The 14,982-nt window shown below is 46.1% G+C and overlaps 1 long non-coding RNA gene across 1 annotated transcript in view; it reads left to right on the forward strand.

Annotated features, from left to right (window-relative positions):
• LOC137557529 (uncharacterized) overlaps positions 1–12,980 on the forward strand; it is an 80,368-nt gene extending 67,388 nt beyond the window's left edge. The window contains exon 3 of the long non-coding RNA XR_011029587.1: positions 12,798–12,980. This is a non-coding gene — a long non-coding RNA (uncharacterized lncRNA). The remainder of the gene's footprint in view (positions 1–12,797) is intronic.
• The last annotated feature ends 2,002 nt before the right edge of the window (positions 12,981–14,982 follow it).

Below are 14,982 nucleotides of genomic sequence, written 5' to 3' on the forward strand. Positions count from 1 at the left end.
GTTTTTACCGCTTTTATATAGAGGTTGGGGTACACTAGTTCTTCAGGTAGTATATCGTTGAATTGCCAGTAGTGAGTAATGGCAATCAATGATTTTCGTAGTTTTGTTGTTTTTCATGCATGCACCAGGTTGGTATAATTGGTTGATGGCACACACATACCATTTATGTGGTTTTGCACAACTCTCTTCCGTGTTTCACTATTTTTAATTATTTTCCTGTTCACGTTATGCGGGTTGTCAGAAGTGAGTACTGACAACAGCCGCCTTTAATGTAGTTTTGCACTTTACTCAGGTACTTAGTAATGTATCTCCTATATTGCACATGATATTAATACACCGTATATATACAGGATCTTCTCAAAAAATTAGCATATTGTGATAAAGTTCATTATTTTCTGTAATGTACTGATAAACATTAGACTTTCATATATTTTAGATTCAAATACACACAACTGAAGTAGTTCAAGCCTTTTATTGTTTTAATATTGATGATTTTGGCATACAGCTCAGGAAAACCCAAATTCCCTATCTCAAAAAATTAGCATATTTCATCCGACCAATAAAAGAAAAGTGTTTTTAAAACAAAAAAAAAGTCAACCTTCAAATAATTATGTTCCGTTATGCACTCAATAGTTGGTCGGAAATCCTTTTGCAGAAATGACTGCTTCAATGCGGCGTGGCATGGAGGCAATCAGCCTGTGGCACTGCTCAGGTGTTATGGAGGCCCAGGATGCTTCGATAGCGGCCTTAAGCTTATCCAGAGTGTTGGGTCTTGCTTCTCTCAACTTTTATCTTCACAATATCCCACAGATTCTCTATGGGGTTCAGGTCAGGAGAGTTGGCAGGCCATTTGAGCACAGTAATACCATGGTCAGTAAACCATTTACCAGTGGTTTTGGCACTGTGAGCAGGTGCCAGGTTGTGCTGAAAAATGAAATCTTCATCTCCATAAAGCTTTTCAGCAGATGGAAGCATAAAGTGCTCCAAAATCTCCTGATAGCTAGCTGCATTGACCATGCCCTTGATAAAACACAGTGGACCAACACCAGTAGCTGACATGGCACCCCAGACCATCACTGACTGTGGGTACTTGACACTGGACTTCAGGCATTTTGGCATTTCCCTCTCTCCAGTCTTCCTCCAGATCTGGCACCTTGATTTCCAAATGACATGTAAAAGTTGCTTTCATCCGAAAAAAGTACTTTGGACCACTGAGCAACAGTCCAGTGCTGCTTCTCTGTAGCAGAGGTCAGGCGCTTCTGATGCTGTTTCTGGTTCAAAAGTGGGTTCATGCTTCCATCTGCTGAAAAGCTTTATGGAGATGAAGATTTCATTTTTTCAGCACGACCTGGCACCTGCTCACAGTACCAAAACCACTGGTAAATGGTTTACTGACCATGGTATTACTGTGCTCAATTGGCCTGCCAACTCTCCTGACCTGAACCCCATAGAGAATCTGTGGGATATTGCGAAGAGAAAGTTGAGAGACACAAGACCCAACACTCTGGATGAGCTTAAGGCCGCTATCGAAGCATCCTGGGCCTCCATAACACCTGAGCAGTGCCACAGGCTGATTGCCTCCATGCCACGCCGCACTGAAGCAGTCATTTCTGCAAAAGGATTCCCGACCAAGTATTGAGTGCATAACTGAACATAATTATTTGAAGGTTGACTTTTTTTGTTTTAAAAACACTTTTCTTTTATTGGTCGGATGACATATGCTAATTTTTTGAGATAGGGAATTTGGGTTTTCCTGAGCTGTATGCCAAAATCATCAATATTAAAACAATAAAAGGCTTGAACTACTTCAGTTGTGTGTATTTGAATCTAAAATATATGAAAGTCTAATGTTTATCAGTACATTACAGAAAATAATGAACTTTATCACAATATGCTAATTTTTTGAGAAGATCCTGTATATCATTTATTTTCTAGGTCTCTTCTGTGTTTATTCCTTATGGCCCATTTACACAAGTTGCACGCCTTAATACAGATCAAGATTCCCATGGGAGTTTTATTGTTCTTATCTAAAACATCAATATATAATATATATGAATTGTTCACTTCATATTAGTTTGGCACTGTGTACTTTTTCCTCAGCATTATTTGCACATTGTATTAGTGGTTAGCACTTTAGTGAATTTTCTATGTATGTATCCACTTTTGTTTATTGTGTATCTATTTATGTATATTCTCATGGATGTATGTATGCGCATGCAATTGTGTGCTTGTATATATATATATATATATATATATCTATGCATGTTTGCATCTATTTCTTTGTATATATTGTGTCCACAAGGTGGCGATGTACTGTTATCCATATGAATTAGTCTTGCTATAATTGCTATATGTATATTTTCATGTTACAAATCATGTTCAAATTGTAACTTATTTATTATATATAAGATACTTCTTATATTCTTATTTATCTAGCAATCTTTATTCCTCTTTCTTATTTCTCTTATTATCTTTTACCTTTGCCGCAAGCGCCCATGCGTACTTTATAGCGGAATTGCGATTGGACGAGCGTGTCACATTGTGCTGCGCTGTATGCGTCCATGCGTACATCATAGTGTAATTAGATAGGATGCGATTGGACGAGCGTGTCACACGTCAGCATGACGTGGCCACGTCACGCGGATAGTTAGGGCGGCAGCGGCGACGGTGTTTGTATTTAATGGGGAATTTGTCAGTACCCCGATATCCTCTGAAGAAGCAGCAGCTAGCTGCGATACATGTGAGGGACAGCGCGGCGGACGTTCACTTTCTGGGGTGTTCTCTGGTAAGATACCTTCTTGGTTTTATACAGTGGCTTGCAAAAGTATTCGGCCCCCTTGAAGTTTTCCACATTTTGTCATATTACTGCCACAAACATGTATCAATTTTACTGGAATTCCACATGAAAGACCAACACAAAGTGGTGTACATGTGAGAAGCGGATCGAAAATCATTTTTTACAAATAAATAACTGCAAAGTGGGGTGTGCGTAATTATTCTGCCCCCTAAATCAATACTTTGTAGAACCACCTTTTGCTGCAATTACAGCTGCCAGTCTTTTAGGGTATGTCTCTACCAGCTTTGCACATCTAGAGATTGAAATCCTTGCCCATTCTTCTTTGCAAAACACCTCCAGCTCAGTAAGATTAGATGGACAGCGTTTGTAAACAGCAGTTTTCAGATCTTGCCACAGATTCTCGATTGGATTTAGATCTGGACTTTGACTGGGCCATCCTAACACATAGATATGTTTTGTTTTAAACCATTCCATTGTTACCCTGGCTTTATGTTTAGGGTCATTGTCCTGCTGGAAGGTGAACCTCCGCCCCAGTCTCAAGTCTTTTGCAGTCTCCAAGAGGTTTTTTTCCAAGTTTGCCCTGTATTTGGCTCCATCCATCTTCCCATCAACTCTGACCAGCTTCCCTGTCTCTGCTGAAGAGATGCACCCCCCGAGCATGATGCTGCCACCACCATATTTGACAGTGGGGATGGTGTGTTCTGAGTGATGTGCAGTGTTAGTTTTCTGCCGCACATAGCATTTTGCATTTTGGCCAAAAAGTTCCATTTTGGTCTCATCTGCCCAGAACACCTTCTTCCACATGGTTGCTGTGTCCCCCACATGGCTTGTGGCAAACTGCAAACGGGACTTCTTATGCTTTCTGTTAACAATGCCTTTCTTCTTGCCACTCTTCCATAAAGGCCAACTTTGTACAGTGCATGACTAATAGTTGTCCTATGGACAGAGTCTCCCACCTGAGCTGTAGATCTCTGCAGCTCGTCCAGAGTCACCATGGGCCTCTTGACTGCATTTCTGATCAGCGCTCTCCTTGTTCGGCCTGTGAGTTTAGGTGGATGGCCTTGTCTTGGTAGGTTTACAGTTGTGCCATACTCCTTCCATTTCTGAATGATCGCTTGAACAGTGCTCCTTGGGATGTTCAAGGCTTTGGAAATCTTTTTGTAGCCTAAGCCTGCTTTAAATTTCTCAATAACTTTATCCCTGACCTGTCTTGGACCTGTCTGGTTTGTTCTTTGGAATTCACGGTGTTGTTGCTCCCAATATTCTCTTAGACAACCTCTGAGGCCCTCACAGAGCATCTGTATTTGTACTGACATTAGATTACACACAGGTGCACTCTATTTAGTCATTACCACTCATCAGGCAATGTCTATAGGCAACTGACTGCACTCAGATCAAAGGGGGCCGAATAATTATGCACACCCCACTTTGCAGTTATTTATTTGTAAAAAATGTTTGGTATCATGTATGATTTACGTTCCACTTCTCATGTTTCAGGTGGAATTCCAATAAAATTGATTCATGTTTGTGGCAGTAATATGACAAAATGTGGAAAACTTCAAAGGGGCCGAATACTTTTGCAACCCACTGTATATTTATTTATAACGGAGGTCCTGGTGTCCATTTTCTGACTCACACTTTTTGACTTTAAACCATTTTCTCTTTTACCCAGACTGGGTTATTGTACCTCATAGATATTGGTTATGTGTGTGGTTCGTTTTTTGGCCCAGCTCATTACAGTTATGCATATCTTGCTGGCAGACCCCCTGCTTATTTTGTATACCTCATTGTGAGATTTATGTATCTACAATATTGATTGTATTCTACCTATTACGTCCCTATGTGCTGTACTTTGTGGTATTTAATTGTTTTTATTTGTTTGTTCCTCATTAATAAAAAGCATCTATATTTATTTTGAGAAACTTGTTTATTGAACAATATGTTTTTGCTGTATGGATGGCTTTTCTTTTTTTGATGTCCTGTGCATGTTATTTACATGTAACATGTGCCGGATGGAGGAGACACAGGCAGCAGGGCTGAAGGCAAAGCACAGGATGGAGCAGCTCATTCAGGTGAGTTATTACAAGTAGGGCTGCTCAATTTCCGGATCCAAGAGATACCCGGATAGTTCCTATCCAGATATCTCCCATTAAACCTGTGTGGGGTGGGCGGGGAGGTCAAGCTTACCTGTCTGACGTCTTCTTCGTCTGTCCCTGGCACCTCCCACGATGCGGTCCTCGCGGCGGTCAAGTGACTACAAACACTTCCTCCTTCCGGGTTGAAGGAGGAAGTGTTTGTAGTCACATGATGCACGTGGACCGCATCGTGGGAGGCGCCAGGGACGGACAAAGAAGACGTCAGACAGGTAAGCTTGACCTCCCCGCCCACCCCGCACAGGTTTACTGGGAGATATCCCGGATAGCAACTATCCGGGTATCTCCCGGATCCAGATTTGAGCAGCCCTAATTACAAGGCAGCTGAGCTACACAATGTGCGGGGGCCATGGGAGAAGTCTATGGGAGACCATGAGGGGCAGCAGTCGGTTCGTGGGCTGACTTCGCTGTGGGTGGGCCCCAAGTTACTTTTGCCCCAGGGCCCCTGTGTGGCTTAAACCGGCCCTGGCTATCACCCCAACTGCCGCTCCCCCACCTTCCTGCTCGCAATGAGAGACAACACAGTCTCTTAGTGCAGCGTCATGATCCAGGGGCCACGCAAGTTAAAGTGGGCTTTTGCGGCCTACGGGAGCGGCGGTTTATGTGGCTACCTGATCCGCTGAGCCCTGGGCTCTCTTTAAATGAGTGGTCAAATGTTTTAAATCTCTTAAAGAGGGTCTGAAGCCCAAAAAATACCAGTTTTTACTGGCCATTTATGCTAAGCAATAAGATCGTAGCTGAAACGCCTCATCCCTGAGGAAGAACAAGATATTTATACCTCCAACATCCCGGGGCAAAATTCCAGGACTTTCCAGGTCATGGATTTTGCTGCCCGGGGATACAGAGCTTTGTGCTGTAGCTCTGCTCGCATCAATCTCAGTCAATCTCTTATATATTTATTGTCCAGCGCTGCGTAATATGTTGGCGCTTTATAAATACAATAAATAATAATAATAATCTCTGCCTCTCCCCGCCCCTCTCAGTGAAAGGATACTGAGAGGGGCGGGGAGAGGCGGAGATTGGCAGAGATTGACGCGAGCAGAAGCAGAGCTACATCGCAAAGCTCTGCCTTTACCCGGAAGGAGCCCGAATTTTGTCCTGGGGTTTTCAGGGATATAAATACATCGTTCTGCCATGGGAATGCAGCATTTCAGCTAGGATCTTATTGCTTAACATAAATAGCCAGTAAAAAAAGGTGTTTTTTTGGGCTTCATGCTAGGCACACACGTTACGTTTTTTCATTCGATAGAATCAGAATCATTTTTATTTTGCCAAATACAGCAAGAGATATACTCGGAATTTTTTCGTGGTTCACATGGCTTAGACATAGTAAAGGGAGACGAGACGCACACATAAACAATTAATAACTACAGTGATGGTATAGACTTGTTCAACACAAGTGACAGTCCTGGGTCAGCGGTTAGTGCTTTTCTACCTGCCGTGCAGGAGCAGTCCAATGATTGTAACCACACGCCTTGATGAAGGGGAACCCTGCGTGGCCCCTGAAACAATTGTCGGCTTCATTTATTTATGGAACGCATAGCTCAATAAAAGGAGCGTAAAGCATTCTACAACGGTGTGCTGATACATTTTGACCATTGACCAATAATGATAACTGACTGAAGGACCCCGCTAATGCATGCCAGTAGGCCGGCCTGTCAGGGGTTGGAGTTCAGCAGCCGTACCGCTTGGGGGAAGAAAGTGTTCTTCCGTCTGGTGGTTTTGCATGGTATAGACCTGAAGCGGCGGCCCAGTGGGAGGAGCTTGAAGTAGCTGCTGCCTGGGTGGGAGGGGTCACGGGAGATTGCTGTGGCCCTCTTCCTCATCCTGGCGGGGTGGAGTAGATCAAGAGGTGGAAGAGGAGTCCCGATGATCCTCTCTGCGTCAGTTATGACTCTCTGCAGTTTCCGTTTATCGCTGGCTGTTGCGCCTGTATACCAGACTATGACTGAGGAGCAAAGGATGGATTCTATGGTGGAAGCATAGAAACTGGTCAGCAGCTCCCTGGGCATGCCAAATCTCTTCAGTTGGCGCAGGAAGAACAACCTCTGCTGGGATTTCTTCTGGATTTTGGTGGTGTTTTGCTCCCACTTCAGGTTGTTGGTGAGACTCGTGCCGAGGAACCTCACAGATGACACCCTAGAAACTTCGGTTCCCCCAATGAGGACAGGGGGGAGGGGGGGAGGGTTCCTCCTGAAGTCTACGACTAGCTCAACAGTCTTTGCGGCGTTGAGAACTAGGTTATTGTCAACGCACCAGTTGCAGTTTCTCTCGACTTCACTGCGGTACTCATGCTCTCCGTTGCTGCCAATTAGGCCGATGATAGTGGTGTCATCTGCAAATTTGAAGACTTTCACAGAGTCAGCGGATGATACGCAATTGTTGGTATAGAGGGAGAACAATAGCGGTGACAGTGCACAGCCTTGTGGAGCCCCAGTATTGGTGGTTCTGACGCTGGAGTAGCAGTTTCCGAGCTTTACCTGCTGCGTTCTGTTAGTCAGGAAGTCCTTGATCCATGCTCGAAGGGTGGGATCTACGAGCTGCAACACGTTAGTGAGCAGGGTGTCTGGGCAGATCGTGTTGAACGCTGAGCTAAAATCCAGGAACAGGATCCTGGCATATGAGGCAGGGTTTTCCAGGTGCTCAGTGATGTATGCCACGCTGGCGTTGATGGCATCCTCCACGGATCTGTTAGCCCTATAAGCAAATTGGAGCTGGTCGAGGAGGGCATCCGTGTGCCTCTTCAGGTGGGCCAGAACCAGCCGCTCTAGTAGCTTCATAATGTTGGAAGTTAGGGCCACTGGTCAGAAGTTGTTGTGCTCGGTGCTGCCGGGTTTCTTGGGGACTGGTACAATAGTGGACCGCTTGAAACAGGAGGGGACTATGCCGTCCGATAATGACCGCTCAAATAAGGAGGAGAGCACAGGGGCTAGCTGATCGGCACAGGTTTTTTGGCAAATCAACGACACTCCATCCGGGCCAGAAGACTTCCTGGGGTTCAGCTTACGGAGGTGTCGGAGCACCTCTAGTTCATGGACAGCAGTAGGAGCCAGGGCGCTAAGTTCACCCGAGGGAGGGGTCGCCATAGCCGTGGCTGTACGGACCACGTGCTGGTCCGGTTGTTGCTCGAACCTGCAGTAAAACTCATTGAGCTCCTCCGCCAGCCGAAGGCTCGGGCCGCAGGCTGAGGTGCGGGTTTGAAGTTCGTGGCTGCTCTCAGGCCCTTCCATACCTCCCGTGTGTTGCTTGATTTGAGGCAGTGACCCAGCTTATCGGAGTAGGCCCTCTTTGCTGATCGCAGTTCTCTTTTCAGGGCGTACCTGGCCTCTCTGTATTTCTCAGGGGAGCCAGAACTGTGCGCTTCCTCGGCGGAGCTTGTCATTAAACCAAGGTTTGTTGTTGGGGAAGACCTTGAGCGTCTTGGATGGAACACACGCTTCTTTACAGAAGTTAATGTAGGAGGTGACATTCTCGGCCCATTCATCAAGAGAAGGAGCCTCCAGGGTCGTCCAGTCTGTGGTGTCGAAGCAAGCTTGGAGTTCCAGTTTTGCCTCTGCTGTCAATTTTTTCATGGATTTGACGGTGGGCTTGGAGGTCTCCAGGAGCCTCCTGTAAGTGGGGATCAGGTGGATTGCGTTATGGTCGGAGTTTCCCAGAGGGGCTCTTTTAATGGCCTTGTATGCGTTCTTGTGGACCGTGTAGCAGTGGTCCAGGGTGTTACAGTTCCTGGTAGGGCAGGTTATGTGCTGCTTGTAGCGGGGCAACTCGTGTCGTAGGTTCGCCTTGTTAAAGTCGCCCAGGATGATGAACAGAGCCTCAGGGAGGGATGTCTCCCACCGTGCAATGCATTTACTGAGGGCTTGCAGTGCAGTCTTGGACCATGCGTCGGGAGGGATGTAGACCCCAACAAGGACAAGCGAAGAGAACTCCCTGAGGGAGTATTTAGGCCTGCAGTTTATGGCCAGAAACTCGACATCTGGGGAGCAGGTCTTGTTGAGAGTGGTGATGTTGGAGCACCAGGAGGTGTTGATGTAAAAGCAAATATCCCACCCCTCATTTTCCCAGAGAGGGCTACGTCGCGGTCTGCTCTTAGGAGGTTGTAGCCTGGTACATGTAGAGAGTTATCTGGGATGTTGTCGCACAGCCAGGTCTCCGTGACACAGAGAACAGGGGTATTCTTGCTGATCTGGGGTTTGCTACCGAGTAGGAGGAGCAGCTCGTCCAGTTTGTTGGGGAGTGAGCAGACATTTGCAAAATAGATGCGTTCCATTGATAATTTCCGTCATGTCCGACATTACTTTTGATCGTTTTATCGCTCAATTTCTCATAGAAGTGAATGGAAATTGATAAGAAAAGATAAGAGAATCTAGCAGGAAATTTAGCGGAAAAACGAATCGAAAATGGATCGAAGGGCAGAACCGAATGAAAAAACGTAATGTGTGTACCCAGCATCAGACTCTTTCAATATCTGTGATAATATGCAATGTTTCTCCCATATCTACCGATAGTCCTTTTTCTATTGAATTGCTCAACTGGTCTTCGCTTATTTTAACCACTTGAGGACAGCAGTGTTAAATCCCCCTAAAGACCAGGCCATTTTTTCTGTCAATAGGCCACTGCAGCTTTAAGGCCTCGCTGCAGGGCTGCACAACTCTGCACACAAGTAATTCCACCCCCCCCCATCCTTTTTTCCCCACCAACAGAGCTCTCTGTTGGTGGGGTCTGATTGCTCCCCAGTTTTTTAAAAACCTCCCTTCCCCCAGCCGACCAATCACAGAGATCGTCTGTCATAAGCTTCAGCCTAGGAGAGCTCTCTTGTGTCCTAGGGGGACAGCACTGCCTTCGATCGCATCGCTGTACAGCCTAATCAGACGTTTCGCCGCCTAACAGTCTCCGAGCGGCGATCGGAGCTGGGAGACTGAAGGCGGAACTCCGCCTTCCAAGTGGAGATGCGCGCGTATCGGCGCACATGATCTCCTGCTAGCCCCATAGAAGGCCGTTCACGCCAATTGGCGTGGAGCAGTCCTGGGGCTGCCGCCACGTTCATGCCAATTGCCGTGGAGCGGTCAGCTAATGGTTAAAGGCAAATGTTTGTTCTTATCAGCCACATGCTGTCTTGTGCTTTCTATCGGCACAATGCCTCTCTGTGAGTGGGGCTTTTTTATTCAGTCTGCTTGGGCATGCATTGGCTTTATGACATTTCTGATTACAACTGTAGCAGATAAAGATGCCTTTCTCCCTTGCTGTTGTAACAGGGGTGCTAATCTTCATAATATTATCAGTACTTGTGCTGCTGTGATATTTTTAAGTGTCCTCAAAAATCCTTAACTGGGGTTTAAAGTCAGCAAAAGTTATTTTTTCTTTGCCTTGTGTTATATGGATGGCAAGGCTTAAACTGTAACTGAGGAGTGCTTTTTAGCAATAAGAATCAGCAAGGAGCAAGCTAAAAAGCCTAACAGAAGAGCCTAACTAAGCTTTCCCTATGTCAGCAGGTTCTCTCCCTTCTCTAATTACTGCAGCCACACGAATGAGTGAAAAGGCTGACGTTGCCTGCGTTTTATAAGGGGGGGGGGGGGCGCAAAGCAGTGGCTGGATGGTGTAATGGTTAAGGGCTCTGCCTCTGACACAGGAGACCTGGGTTCGAATCTCGGCTCTGCCTGATCAGTAAGCCAGCACCTATTCAGTAGGAGACCTTGGGCTAGACTCCCTAACACTGCTACTGCCTATAGAGCGCGTCCTAGTGGCTGCAGCTCTGGCGCTTTGAGTCCGCCAGGAGAAGAGCGCGATATAAATGTTCTGTGTTTGTTATTGTTTGAAATAAGTTTGCACGCGATCCATTTGGGCCATCTCTACTCCTCTGCCAATGGACAGCTGAAGAAGTCTGCAGTCCTGGTGATCTATACCCTTCCCTCCAACTCTCTTCTCCCTTTCTCTCTTCTCTGTCTTCTCCTCTCTGTCCCTATCTATCTCCCCTTCTCTCTACATACAGGGACAATCGGAGCCAGGGGCAATTCTGTCATGACGCGGGGTGAGAGGCGCGCCTCAGGCGGCAAAAAATTGGGGGCGGCGTCAAAGCCGACATCTCACTGTCCCTGATAGCCTAGGATTGCCAAGCAACCACCTGGTGTCCTCAGCTGACACATAGCTGCATTCCTCCATCGCGACCAGGGAGAGATGCTGGCTGGCCCAATCTCTGTATCTGTGTTCAGTGCAGCTGGAACGAGTGAGCCACTGGGGCACAGCACGTGGCTGCTCCACAGTCAGGAGAGGTATGACTGCGCCGATATTACAGCTGCTTTCAGGGCCGCTCCACCCGATCAGCCTGCCTGCCGCAGATTCCACAGACAGCCCCCTGGAGTCCAGCAGCTCAGTGAGTCGGTCGGGGGAGGGGGGGCATCCTCACAAGTTTGCCGCCTCAGACGGCAAAAACTCTAGAACCGGCCCTGCATCTGACGGTGCATAGTTCTTACTTTTATGTGCTGAGCAGCACTGCATTTTTGTCCATTCAACTCTGTCCCATTTAGTGGAATCACACTGCTACAGGTAACAATGCAGATGCCATGTGTTACTGTAAGATACATTACCGCCTGTGTTCCAGATACAGTACTAAATATCCTCATAGAAGCTCACAAGAAGATTCGACCATCAGATAGATTTCTGTCAAGTCGAATCTGATAGGAATCTATCTGATGTGTTCCACACACTAGGAACGGATTTCCAATAAATTTCAGAATTAAATCTATTGGAAATCTATGGGAAATCGATCTAAATGCATTACTGGACCATTAGATCCAATACAACTCTATAGGCCATCGATATGGTGCCAGCAGCAGATCGACCTAGATTTTCCATCCAGTCAGATAGATCAAATCAATTGAAATCGATCTATCAGCTGATTCGATAGAATCGATTTCCGATCGATTGATTCGATAGAATAGAATGATCGATTGATGGCTGAAATCGACCAGTGTATGGGCCCCTTTAGTCTAATGGCCTACCCTATTATGTATTTATACAGCACTGACATCTTCTGCAGCACTCTACAGAATCCATAGTCATATCATTGACTGTCCTCAGAGGAGCTCACAGTCTAATCCTACTGTAGCCATAGTCTAATGTGTTACCATAGCAGAGTCCTAGGCTTCCTGTAATAGTGATGGACAATGTATGCAACACTACTGAAATATGTGAAAGGAGGAGTGGACATTGTAGATCGCACTTTCACCTTGCAGTGGTGGAGTCACAGGTTCCTTGGCCAGGACAGTATCTGTGTCTGTTTTCTGCCACTATAATTTGCATACTGTCCTTGACTTGTAATATACTGTATATACTCATACCTACCAACTTTTTGAGATGGGAAAGAGAGAAACTTAAGCCACACCCCTGATCACGCCCCCATCATACCCCTAGTCACGCATACCATAAAGATTTCATAAGAAAAATATGCTTAAACCATGAGGACCAAATAAGAAAAAGATCTCACAACGCACCAAATTGTCAGAAAATCGTAATAAATTATCTTTATTATAACGCAACAGAAAAATAATGAATACAATAAAAATACATAGCACAATCACAAACACTAGGTAGGGGAAACATTTTTCTATTGAGTTATAATAAAGATAATTTATTAAGATTTTCTGACAATTTGGTGCATTGTGAGATCTTTTTCTTTATCTACTCTGAATCAATTTTTGCATTCAGAGCATGGAGACACAACAACAGTCAGATCGATTAGTGAAGGTGAATTGCATAGGATATTGCTTGTAGTGTGTGTGTGTGTATGTTACTAGTCGATTGACTTTCGATCAACCATACTGAAGACAATTCCTTGTCGATTGAATCAGAATCACTAGATGTATGGCTACCTTAAGACCAGATGAGGGGATGCCAGTTAAAGTGAACCTGAGATGGGGCAGTGGAGGAAAAAAAAATGTACATACTTGGGGCTTCCTCCAGCCCCTTCCAGGCTAATCGTTCCCTCGCTGCCCTCCTGCATTGTCTGGATCTTCAGCAATTCGCCCCGGAAAGTCCTCTGGATGCCCCAGGTATGTATGAATTTTTACTTTTAATTAATCTCAGGTACGCTTCTAGAAAAGGCATAAATGCTTCTAATATCTCAGCTGATCAAAAGGCCAAATGGAAGATAATTTTCAGTTTTACAGGTTTATTCTAATGGCTTGGAGAAGCTTATACTTAGGCACATCCATGAACGTAAGAATAGCCCATTGGGGCCGTGGGGGAACCAATTCCTTCCCCCCTTTACTCAGAGCAGTGCATTGCGCACATACTTGTGACCCAATGGCTCCGCTCCCTCTTCTTCACTCTGCAGCATAACAGTGTGCACCAGCATGCCTCTATAAGGCCCCGTTCACACTTGCGGTTGTTTGCCAAACGGACCGGATGACCTGACCGGACCGGATCCGGATCGGAACCGTACGGTTCTGATCCGGATCCGATCCGGATCCGGTCAGGTTGCATCAGGTACAGCAGAAGGAAATGGCAGCGCTTCCAAACAGAAGTTTGGAAGCGCTGCCATTTCCTTCTGCTGTACAAAACTTAAGTATACTTCAGGCTAGCTGCCTCCAGGGGTGTCAGCTTGCATTCAAAATTTTAGAATTTAGATTAGTGTTAGCACATAATTTGCATCTGATTTGTATTCAAGGTGTGTATTTAGCCCCAAGGGGCTGGGCATATCTCTGGAGCTTTCACTTCACTTGCAGCCTGTGAGCGCTGCCCATTGCTTGCTGTCTTCTGAACAAATGTGTATACCATTTATGGCTAGCTGCACCAGGTAAGGATTATGATTTTAATTTTAGACTAGCTAGGGTTCACTGTTGGATATGTTTCACTGTTGAATATGTTTCACTGTAACATTAGTTTGAGGTTTTAACCTTTTTTTTCTTTTTTTTGGACAATTTTCATTGTTTGAACATGCTTCACTTTTTTTATATGTTTCACTGCTAGATTAGTGGTTAGTTTCTCTCCTATGGGGCACGTCACCGCCATTGGAGAGTCTATTAGGGATAAATTGTGCACAACTTATGCTGAAGCTAACGCCCCCCTTTACTGTACCTGTTTTGAATGCAAGGTGTGTAACCTGCCCTTTATTTGAGCTCTGCATACCTGTGCAGGTAGTCAATTCAGGTGCAGCGTCTGTTTGGAAGCGCTGCCATTTCCTTCTGCTGTACAAAACTTAAGTATACTTCAGGCTAGCTGCCTCCAGGGGTGTCAGCTTGCATTCAAAATTTTAGAATTTAGATTAGTGTTAGCACATAATTTGCATCTGATTTGTATTCAAGGTGTGTATTTAGCCCCAAGGGGCTGGGCATATCTCTGGAGCTTTCACTTCACTTGCAGCCTGTGAGCGCTGCCCATTGCTTGCTGTCAGGTTGCATCAGGTGTCCATCAGGATGCGATCCGGATCCGTTTGGCAAAAGTAACGTTAAAAACAAAAAAAATGTTGGGGTCTGGGAGGTCAGCAGAAGGGGGACCTGTGGAATCAGGCCCTCTGCTGTTTAGCACTCACCTCCACCTGCGACATGTTGCCAACATCTCCGGATCCAGCTGTGCTGCTCCACTCCAAAATGCTTGCCCATGTGTCCCCATCCAATATCGCCGCAACAATCCCCATAGGAAGTGGGGTAGAACATCCGGATTTCTCAGCCAGTGTGTTGTGCGCTCTCCGGTTCCCATTGGTTTGTATTGGCCGGATGGTGCAGTCCGGCTCCGCCCCGGATACGGCTGCCGGAGGAGCCGGATGAAAAAATAGCGCATGTTGGAACGGAGGCCGGAGTCCGGATCCGGCCCGGATCCGGTCCGGCTCCGGTTCGGCAGAACGGACGCATGTGAACGGACGCATAGGCTTTCATTGCTATGCCGTGCGTCCGTTCCGTCCGTTCTGCAAGCGGTGCGGCTCCGGCACGGCGATTCCGGAGGGCCACCGCAAGTGTGAACCGGGCCTAAGGCCCTAATGCATGTCGTGTGGCATTAGGGCCTTACGGAGGGAAGCTGGCCTGGCACACGCTGCAG

The sequence above is a fragment of the Hyperolius riggenbachi genome, chromosome 1, assembly GCF_040937935.1.
Source record: "Hyperolius riggenbachi isolate aHypRig1 chromosome 1, aHypRig1.pri, whole genome shotgun sequence".
Lineage (NCBI taxonomy): Eukaryota > Metazoa > Chordata > Amphibia > Anura > Hyperoliidae > Hyperolius > Hyperolius riggenbachi.